Raw genomic sequence first — 11,975 nt, 5'->3', positions numbered from 1 at the left:
TTCTTATTAATAGCATGTTGTTTTTACAGAACAGCTTGTGATTGACCCATTCTGAATTATAATAAAAATAATAATGAATTTGTTGCTATAGAAGGCATGACATAGCATACATAATTATTATTGAGCATTGAAAACACCTGGGACAGAATGCTGCATGTGCTTCACTGTTGTACTTTAAGTATAAAGACTATTTTGAGTAATATCTATCAATTTCCTTTTGAATTGATAAATTCTCATTCCTGATATAGTACCAATTAATGAATTCTTGTGGTGATCCAAGCTGTTAGATTATATCAGACCTTACCTAAGGCTATGAAATTAAACAAAGTGCATTATTTATTGTACTGAAAAAGTATAATTTTTGATTTTGCTTAATATTTAAAATGTGAAGGTTGATTCCTGATTTAACTCAGGCAAAGCAGCCTATAAATGGATCTCACTATTAAAACATTCTCTTAAATGATAAAGAATATTGGAGTAAATGTATATAATTCCCACTAGAATATATTTAACATGTGTGTACACTTCAATATTAATATATCCTCATTCGATTTCTAAAAATAGGATGGATAATCTTGTTTTCAGAGCTTGTACTGGACACTGGTTGAATAGAAGACATAATTTGTCCTCATGAGTCACACATATTCCCATTCATTAAGTTGGGAAGCAGTCTCTCATCTAATCAAATGCATATCAGATCCAGTCCACTCACAGTATGTGCAGTAGCAAAACCAGCAACATTTCAGATAACGAGATGAAGGAAAAAGTCAAAGGACAGATTCTTTATGTTTAACAGCACCCATTTCTCATATTTTATTAGCTGTGATATGACTTTGTCCCATCATAATGCCTAGCTACAAGGGAGGCTATGTGGAGCAGTTATGTACCCACCTAAGATTCTACTGTTATAAAAGAAAGGGATAATGGATATTAAGGCATAACTAGCATCAGCTGCCAGACTGAGAGTGTCTTTCTATCGATTCTTTTAACTTACATTAAACAATGTAATCAGGCTTCCCTGGTGGCTCAGATGGTAAAGCATCTGCCTGCAATGCAGGAGACCTGGGTTCTATCCCTGCATTGGGAAGATCCACTGGAGAAGGGAATGGCAACCCACTCCAGTATTCTTGCCTGGAGAATTCCGTGTACAGAGAAGAGCCTGGCTGGCTACAGTGCATGGGGTTGTGAAGATTCGGACATGACTGAGCGACTAACACACAATGTAATCACATCACAAAAAATTATTGTAAAAGTAGAATTATAGGGCTTCCCTGGTGGCTTAGTGGGAAAGAATCCGCCTGCCAATGCAGGGGACACAAGTTCAATCCCTGGTCCAGGAAGATTCCACATGCCACGGAGCAACTAAGCCCTTATGCCCTAACTACCGAGGCTATACTCTAGAGCCCAGAAGCCTCAACTACTGAGCCGACATTCTCTAGAGCCTGTGCTCGGTAACAGGACAAGGCACCACAATGAGAAACACGTGCACCATAACTAGAGAATAGGCACCACTCACAGGAACCAGAGAAAGCCCAGGCAGCAAGAGACCCAACACAGCCATAAATAAAGAAAATTATTTTTAAGAAGTAGAATTACATATAATCTCATCTCTATAATATAGTGACTGTTTTCATTTACTCATACCTTCCTGATCTGTCTAAATACACACATATTTTCACATAGTTGCAATCATGAGTAACATATAAAGTGAAAATTTAGAACCTATTTTAAATGTGGTCTATTTTAAAATAAATTAGGAGTTTGGGATTAACATATACACACTACTATATATAAAATATTTAACTAGCAAGGACCTACTGTATAACACAAGGAACTGTATTCAATATCTCGTAACAACCTATAGTGGATAATGTGCAAGTCAGTCGTGTCCGACCCCTTGCCACCTCATGGACTGTAGCCTGCCAGACAACTCCATCCATGGGATTTTCCAGGCAAGAATACTGGGGTGGGTTGCCATTTCCTTCTCCACAATAGATAACTAAATCACTTTATTGTACACCTGAAACTAACACAAAAAATAAAAGATAGAAAAAATTTGGAAATTCCCTGGTAGTCCAGTGGTTAGGACTCAACACTTTCACTGCCACAGGCCTGGGTTCAATACCTGATTGGGGAACTAAAATCTCACAAGTTGCACAGCCAATAATAAAAATAATAAATTTTAAAGTAGCATTACATATAATCTCATCACTATAACAACTGTTTTCACTTGCTCATATCGTTCCAATCTGTCCAAATGCACATATTTTCACATGGTTGTAATCATAAACAACATACAGATTCTAAAATATTCACTTAATATTATATCTTAAGCATGGTCTATTTTTAAAAAATGATTTTTAATGGCCCATGATACCCCATTGGATTGATAAGGCATAATTTACTTCAGTTCAGTTCAGTTGCTCAATCGTGTCCGACTCTTTGCGACCCCACGAATCGCAGCACGCCAGGCCTCCCTGTCCATCACCAACTCCCGGAGTTCACTCAGACTCAAGTCCATCGAGTCAGTGATGCCATCCAGCCATCTCATCCTCTGTCGTCCCCTTCTCCTGCCCCTAATCCCTCCCAGCAACAAGAGTCTTCTCCAATGAGTCAACTCTTCACATGAGGTGGCCAAAGTACTGGAGTTTCAGCTTCAGCATCATTCCTTCCAAAGAAATCCCAGGGCTGATCTCCTTCAGAATGGACTGGTTTGATCTCCTTGCAGTCCAAGGGACTCTCAAGAGTCTTCTCCAACACCACAGTTCAAATGCATCAATTCTTCAGCGCTCAGCTTTCTTCACAGTCCAGCTCTCACATCCATACATGACCACAGGAAAAACCATAGCCTTGACTAGATGGACCTTTATTGGCAAAGTAATGTCTCTGCTTTTCAATATGCTATCTAGGTTGGTCATAACTTTTCTTCCAAGGAGTAAGCGTCTTTTAATTTCATGGCTGCAATTACCATCTGTAGTGATTTTGGAGCCCCCAAAAATGAAGTCTGACACTGTTTCCACTGTTTCCCCATCTATTTCCCATGAAGTGATAGGACCAGATGCCATGATCTTTGTTTTCTGAATGTTGAGCTTTAAGCCAGCTTTTTCACTCTCCTCTTTCACTTTCATCAAGAGGCTTTTTAATTCCTCTTCACTTTCTGCCTTAAGGGTGGTGTCATCTGCATATCTGAGGTTATTGATATTTCTCCCAGCAATCTTGATTCCAGATTGTGCTTCTTCCAGTCCAGCGTTTCTCATGATGTACTCTGCATAGAAGTTAAATAAGCAGGCCTTGACGTACCCCTTTTCCTATTTGGAACCAGTCTGTTTTTCCATGTCCAGTTCTAACTGTTGCTTCCTGACCTGCATACAGGTTTCTCAAGAGGCAGGTTAGGTGGTCTGGTATTCCCATCTCTTTCAGAATTTTCCACAGTTTTTTGTGATCCACACAGTCAAAGGCTTTGGCATAGTCAATAAAGCAGAAATAGATGGTTTTTTTTGGAACTCTCTTGCTATTTTCGATGATCCAGCAGATGTTGGCAATTTGATCTCTGGTTCCTCTGCCTTTTCTAAAACCAGCTTGAACGTCAGGGAGTTCACAGTTCACGTATTGCTGAAGCCTGGCTTGGAGAATTTTGAGCATTACTTTACTAGTGTGTGAGATGAGTGCAATTGTGTGGTAGTTTGAACATTCTTTGGCATTGTCTTTCTTTGGGATTGGAATGAAAACTGACCTTTTCCAGTCCTGTGGCCACTGCTGAGTTTTCCAAATTTGCTGGCATATTGAGTGCAGCACTTTCACAGCATCATCTTTCAGGATTTGAAATAGCTCCACTGGAATTCCATCACCTCCACTATCTTTGTTCATAGTGATGCTTTCTAAGGCCCACTTGACTTCACATTCCAGAATGTCTGGCTCTAGGTGAGTGATCACACAATCATGATTATCTTGGTCGTGAAGATCTTTTTTGTACAGTTCTTCTGTGTATTCTTGTCACCTCTTCTTAATATCTTCTGCTTCTGTTAGGTCCAGACCATTTCTGTCCTTTATCGAGCCCATCTTTGCATGAAATGTTCCCTTGGTATCTCTAATTTTCTTGAAGAGATCTCTAGTCTTTCCCATTCTGTTGTTTTCCTCTGTTTCTTTGCACTGATCGCTGAAGAAGGCTTTCTTATCTCTCCTTTCTATTCTTTGGAACTCTGCATTCAAATGGGTATATCTTTCCTTTTCTCCTTTGCTTTTCACTTCTCTTCTTTTCACAGCTATTTGTAAGGCCTCCCCAGACAGCCATTTTGCTTTTTTGCATTTCTTTTCCATGGGGATGGTCTTGCTCCCTGTCTCCTGTACAGTGTTGTGAACCTCTGTCCATAGTTCATCAGGCACTCTATCAGATCTAGTCCCTTAAATCTATTTCTCACTTCCATTGTGTAATCATAAGGGATTTGATTTAGGTCATACCTGAATGGTCCAGTGGTTTTCCCTACTTTCTTCAATTTCAGCCTGAATTTGGCAATAAGGAGTTCATGATCTGAGCCACAGTCAGCTCCTGGTCTTGTTTTTGTTGACTGTATAGAACTTCTCCATCTTTGGCTGCAAAGAATATAATCAAACTGATTTCGGTGTTGACCATCTGGTGATGTCCATGTGTAGAGTCTTCTCTTGTGTTGTTGGAATGATATGAGTGTGATAATTTACTTAATCATACTCATATCATTGCATATTTCAGTGATTCTAATTTTCACTATTGTAGGCAATTAACACTAGAGTGAACATCTTTATACATGGTATTCTTCCATTTGGTTATCTTTCTGCTATTTTTAACTCAATTGCACTGTAATCAGAAAACATGATTTGTATGATACTGATTCTGGGAAAGCTGTTGAGACTGCCTTTATAACCAAGTATATGATCAGTTTTTATAGGTCTTATTTGTATTCTGAAGAAAAATGTACATTCTCTATAGATAGGTACAACATTCTATACATGTTGTTTTGATCAAGCTTGTTAATTTATTTATATTCTCTATACTGTGCTACTAATTTCTGTTCTGTATGATGTCAGTTACTGAGAAACATGTTATTGCCTATGATGGTGGTAGACTTGCTGGTTTTTCCTCATAAGTCTGTGAACTTTATTTGCTTGTGTGCATGCTCAGTTGCTCTGTTGTGTCTGATTCTTTGTGACCCCTTGGAGTGTAGCCCGCCAGGCTCCTTTGTCCACAGAATTTTCCCTGACAAGAATACTGAACTGGGTTGCAATTTCCTTCTCGGATCTTCCCGACCCAGGGATCGAACCTGCATCTCCTGTGTCTCCTGCACTGGCAGCTGGATTCTTTACCAGCAAGCCACCTAGGACTCTCCAGAAGATATCATTAGGTATGTATATAACTTCAGATGGAGAAGGCAATGGAACCCCACTCCAGTCCTCTTGCCTGGAAAATCACCTGGATGGAGGAGCCTGATAAGCTGCAGTCCATGGGGTCGCTAAGAGTCGGACACGGCTGAGCGACTTCACTTTCACTTTTCACTTTCATGCATTGGAGAAGGAAATGGCAACCCACTCCAGTGTTCTTGCCTGGAGAATCCCAGGGAAGGGGGAGCCTGGTGGGCTGCTGCCTATGGGGTTGCACAGAGTCAGACACGACTGAAGCGACTTAGCAGCAGCAGCAGCAGCAGCAACAGCAGCAGCAGCAGCATAACTTCAGAAACTGTGTCACTTCCTGATGAATTGAATCTATTATCATCATGTAGTTACTATCTTTATTCCTAATAATACATTTTTCTTTGAAGACTTGTCCATTATGAACAGAGCTACTCAAGTGTTCTTCTGGTTAGTGCCTGCCTGGCATATCCTTTTGCATCTGTTCTTATTTTCAACAGTTTTATGTGTCAGAGACTGGCTAGGTGTTCACTGATTCCATTTCCTCTTCCTGTGAACACAAGATACATTTCCCAAATCTTTTTACAGTTATTTTGGGACCACCAGAGGAATGTGGGCAGAAATAATGTATATCCCTTCTAGGACTGGTCCCCAAAATGTTATGCATGGTCTTTGATGCTTTCTTTCCCCTGCTCATATGGCTCAGTTCAGTTTGGTTCAGTCACTCAGTCGTGTCCGACTTTTTGCGACCCCATGGACTGCAGCATGCCAGGGCCCCCTGTCCATCACCAACTCCCGGAGTTTACTCAAACTCATGTCCATTGAGTCGGTGATGCCATCCAACCAGCTCATCCTCTATCTTCCCCTTCTCCTCCTTCCTTCAATCTTTCCCAGCATCAGGGTCTTTTCAAATGAGTCAGTTATTTGCATCAGGTGGCCAAAGTATTGGAGTTTCAGCTTCAGCATCAGTCCTTCCAATGAATATTCAGGACTGATTTCCTCCAGTATGCTGGCCTGGAGAGTTCCATGGACTAGTCCCAGAGAGTCAGACACAACTGAGCTCATATGGCTCAGAGCAAAAAATAAACTCCAAAATGGTAGAACTAGGATTGAAAAATCTTAGATTCCTATGTCACTGATTGAAGAAGCAACAAAACAGCACCCTGACCTGATGAACTGTGATGTGAGCAAGAAATAAACTTTGTTGCATTAAGCCCCAGGGATCCTAGGAGTGATTTGTTACAGCAGCTAGCATTAATTATTCCTGGGATTTCTTTGGAAGGAATGATGCTAAAGCTGAAACTCCAATACTTTGGCCACCTCATGTGAAGAGTTGACTCATTGGAAAAGACTCTGATGGTGGGAGGGATTGGGGGCAGGAGGAGAAGGGGACGACTGAGGATGAGATGGCTGGATGGCATCACTGACTCGATGGACATGAGTCTGAGTGAACTCCGGGAGATGGTGATGGACAGGGAGGCCTGGCGTGATGCAATTCATGGGGTCGCAAAGAGTCAGACACAACTGAGCGACTGGACTGAACTGAACTGAGACCATGTCTTTGCGTTTTAGATTTACTCTTGTTGCTTAGTTGTAAAGTCTGGTCTGACTCTTTGGTTACTCTTGGGACTGCAGCCTGCCAGGGTCCTCTGTCCAGGGTATTTCCCAGGCAAGAATCCTGGAGTAGCTTACCATTTCCTTCTTCAGGGGATCCTCCCAAGAGTTTGCACTCACGTTTCCTGCGTTGAAAGGCAGATTCTTTACCACTGAAACCCAGGTTTACTCTAAGATAACAGCAAATATATGGATTGTTTAGTTTTGTTTTGTTTTAATCCAATCTAAAGATTTTAACTGGTGGTTTTAAACAAGTTAAACAGTTTAAGGCTTTTAACTGGTGGTTTTAAAGTTATACTTTATTGGTATTTTAATTAATTGTTGATATGTGGAATTATGTTTACCATTTTATTTTGTGCTATCTGTTCTGATTTTTCTGTCTTTTCTCCCTTTTCCTGTTTTCTTTCAGATTGTTCTTTTGATTCCACATTTCCCCCCTCTATTATTTTGGAATTTATAACTTATTTTTATTCTTAGTGATTATTCTTAAAGTTTATCATGTGTACTTGAAACCTGAATCTCCACTCCCTTTACCAAAGTATCCAAAGGTCTGAGAATGCTAATCAGCATCCCCTTGTCTTAAAAGTTCTTGTTCTCCAATATTGTAGCACCACCTTGTTTTTAACCTCCAAATTAGACATCATTGTTGTTTTATAAATCTGACTTTTTTCTGAGATCATTTTTCTTTGTCCTGATGAATACTCTTGAAAGTTCCTTTATGCACATCTTTTATTGATAACTCAGTTTTTTGTTTTCTGAAAATGTCCTCATTTCACCCTTATTCTTAAATATTATTAAATGCTTAATTTCCGTAGTTATCAAAGGCTACAGTGACAGTGGTTTTCTCTCAGCAGTCTGAAGTTGTTGTTCCCCTGTTGCTGCCAGCCTAGTAGTTGTGACTTTTAGATGCTCTCTCTTTTCTCTCTTGAAAGCTGAAAGATTTTCTCTTTGTATTTTGTGCTCTTCGATTATACTGAAGAAGATTGTCCCACATTCTCTTTTCTCTCCCCATTTTATTTTACCTCATTGTCCTTTGAGAGGCTGGCTTTATGCGAAGGTCTCAGTCCCAACCTGTCTGAGCCCAGGATCTTGTCTCCCACGTACATGAGGTCATTAAAACGTGAGACTTTAGGTTCCTGAGAGTGACAGATGTGCTCAGGGCCATCAGTCACTTACCATGCTAGTTTGTAGCTCCCTCTTTATTTTTCACTCCTGAGGATTTTCCTCACAAGTTCAACTATCCTCTTAAAAGATTTTTTATTTTATTTTATCTAGGGTTTCTGTGGTTTTTGCAGTGAGATGGTTTTTCAGAATATTTAGTGTATCATTTTCTCATAAGTAAAAGTCCACATATTGTCATTTAATTCTGTTGAATTATCTCCTAAGGATAAAATGCCGAGAATTGCACTACCTACTGCATCAGAAGTTTTAAACATTTTTATAGCTATTCATATGCATTGTCAGATTGCTTTCCAGCCATTCTCTTTTTGAGTACTATATTTATTCTTGTTTATCCACTTCATGGAGGCTGAGTGGTATCATAGATTATGAGTTTAAATCAGCCAAATCTGGTTCTCACTCCATATCCCATCTCTCTCTATCCTGCCAGTATTCACATATATAGAGGTTAGAGAAACTCTTTCCCTAAAAAGCTTTGCTGTGGTTTGAGATGTAAAAGAATTAAGAAAGAAGGCACCCTTTGAGGAGAGAATTAAGATACACATAGAAGGACTTCTGACTAAAAATGCTGGCTTGAATATCTATCTTAGTCTCTTCTCCCCCCACAAACCCCACGAAAATAACAGTAAAAAGATTTTTTAAGGCATTAACTTTCAGGGATAAAGAGAAAGCAGTGAAAATTTTTTGTTAGTTATGAAACATGAGTTTTTGACATAGTTGACATAACATATCTAAGAAAACTGTATCTTAAACAGACTAAGGAAAGCTAAGAAGCAAACTAGTTTACACCATGCAACCCCTAAAAGACTTGGGAAATGGCAATAGCTAACAGGTTGTTTTTGGAAGTGGGGGTGAAGTGAAGGAGGAAGAATTGGGTGAAAATCTGTTTAAGACACAATGAAAACATCAAATCCCTTTCCCACTGTTATGGGTTGAATTGTGTCCCATCTTCTTCCCCAGAATATATATGTTGAAGTCCCAGTACCTCAGAATGTGACCTTATTTGGAAACAGAGTTGTTGCAGATGTAATTACTTAAGATGAGGTCATCCTAGAATAGGGTGGGCCCCTAAAGCAATAGGACTGGCGTCTGTATAAGAAGACAGCCATGTGAAGACAGAATCCAATAAAGGAATTGAAATGGTTGTCTCTATGAATCAGAAAATGGAAAAAAGAGGAGTGGTCTAGTGGATTTTACAAAATCATTGTAGAACTCTTTGACTTCTTAAACTCGGTGCAAGTATACATTTGATTTTAAAAACTAAAGTTTTTTTAAAAAATACAAGAAAGCAAGAGAATTGTTTGGATGCAGACAGGAGTGTGTCAGAGCAGCTCATATTTAGCTTGCTGAAGCTGGTTGTTAAATTTCCAGGAAGTTCATAAACCGGTTGTTAAATATAGCCATTATTAAAAGTTAAATGTATAGGCTTACAATTAAGTAAACTATTATATTAAAAGCACAGTTAGTTACTCAAAACTCATCACTTCCTCCTTATTTTACTGTGATCTGTGACCTTGCTGTTATTTATATCTATTTTATCTGTCTAATGGAAATACTATACAATGTTGCGCTACTGGACATATCTTCTCAACTTTATGTTATGAAATCAGGTTGGAAACTAACTTGAAAATATATCTTTCTTGTTTATTTCTTAAACTTTTTTGTTGTTAAATATAACACATCAATAGAAAGCTACATGACTGATACACAGTTTAATGAATTATTGGAAACCAAGACACTTTTGTAACCATAATCCATGTCAGAAAATAACCATGGCTAACAATTTCAGAGGCTCTCTAACTGCTCCCCTTCTCCTGAGAGTAACCATACTTCTGACTTTTATGGTAACCATTTCATTACTTTATAGTTTCACTGCCTAAGCATGCATCCATAAACACTGTGATTTAGTTTTGCTTATTATTTTTATATGGCTATTACCTCTTTTTAATCTGTAGGTTCCCCATTTACCTTTTTTTGTCCTTCTTAAAATTTGTGGTCAAAATTGGATGATTTATCTCTAGCATATCCCATGATCTGGATTTTGCTGATTGAATTCCCATGGCATAGCTTAACATGTTCTTCCACCCTGTGTATTCCCTGTAAATTGGTAGGTAGATCTAGATTCATTCTTTATTATCAACAACAATGACAATAATGAAAATACTAATTCAGCAGATAAATATATTGAACATTTATTATATGCCTGAATCAGTTCAGTTCAGTTGCTCAGTCGTGTCCAACTCTTTGCTACCCCATGGACTGCAGCACGCCAGGCCTCCCTGTCCATCACCAACTCCCAGAGTTTATTCAAACCCATGTCCAATGAGTCAGTGATGCCATCCAACCATCTCATCCTCTGTCACCCCCTTCTCCTCTCGCCTTCAATCTTTCCCAACATCAGGGTCTTTTCAAATGAGTCAGTTTTTCCCATCAGGTGGCCAAAGTATTGAAGTTTCAGCTTCAACATCAGTCCTTCCAATGAACACTCAGGACTGATCTCCTTTAGGATGGACTGGTTGGATCTTCTCGCAGTCCAAGGGACTCTCAAGAGTCTTCTCCAATACCACAGTTCAAAAACATCAATTCTTTGGCACTCAGCTTTCTTTATAGTCCAACTCTCACATCCATACATGACTACTGGAAAAACCATAGCTTTGACTAGATGGACCCCTTGGCAAAATAATATCTCTGCTTTTTAGTATGCTGTCTAGGTTGGTCATAACTTTCCTTCCAAGGAGTAAGCGTCTTTTAATTTCATGGCTGCAGTCACCATCTGCAGTGATTTTGGACCCCAAGAAAATAAAGTCTGTCACTGTTTCCATTGTTTACCCATCTATTTGCCATGAAGTGATGGGACCGGATGCCATGATCTTAGTTTTCTGAATGTTGAGTTTTAAGCTAACTTTTTCATTCTCCTCTTTCACTTTCAACAAGAGGCTCTTTAGTTCCTCTTCACTTTCTGCCATAAGGGTAGTGTCATCTGCATATCTGAGGTTATTGATATTTCTCCCAGCAGTCTTCATTCCAGCTTGTGCTTCATCCAGCCCAGCGTTTCTCATATAAATTAAGCGGGGTGACAGTATACAGCCTTGACATACTCCTTTCCCAATTTGGGACCAATCTCTTGTTCCATGTCCAGTTCTAACTGTTGCTTCCTGACCTGCATACAAATTTCTCAAGAGGCAGGTCAGGTGGTCTGGTATTCCCATCTCTTTCAGAATTTTCCACAGTTTCTGGTGATCCACACAGTCAAAGACTTTGGCATAGTCAATAAAGCAGAAACAGATGTTTTTCTGGAATTCTGTTGCTTTTTCAATGGTCCAACGGATGTTGGCAATTTGATCTCTGGTTCCTCTGCCTTTTCTAAAACCAGCTTGAACATCTGGAAGTTCACAGTTCACATATTATTGAAGCCTGGCTTGGAGAATTTTTTTTTTTTTTTTTTTGGCTTGGAGAATTTTGACCATTACTTTGCTAGCGTGTGAGATGAGTGCAATTGTGCAGTAGTTTGAGCATCCTTTGGCATTGCCTTTCTTTGGGATTGGAATGAAAACTGACCTTTTCCAGTCCTGTGACCACTGCTGAGTTTTCCAAATTTGCTGACATGTTGCATGCAGCACTTACACGGCATCATCTTTCAGGATTTGAAATAGCTCAACTGGAATGCCATCACCTCCACTAGCTTTGTTCATACTGATGTTTTCTAAGGCCCACTTGACTTCACATTCCAGAATGTCTGGCTCTAGGTGAGTGATCACATGATCATGATTATTTGAGTCGTGAAGATCTTTTTTATACAGTTC

The sequence above is a fragment of the Capricornis sumatraensis genome, chromosome X (genome assembly GCF_032405125.1).
Source record: "Capricornis sumatraensis isolate serow.1 chromosome X, serow.2, whole genome shotgun sequence".
In the NCBI taxonomy this organism is placed as follows: Eukaryota; Metazoa; Chordata; class Mammalia; order Artiodactyla; family Bovidae; genus Capricornis; species Capricornis sumatraensis.
Note: the sequence above shows the minus strand (reverse complement) of the source record.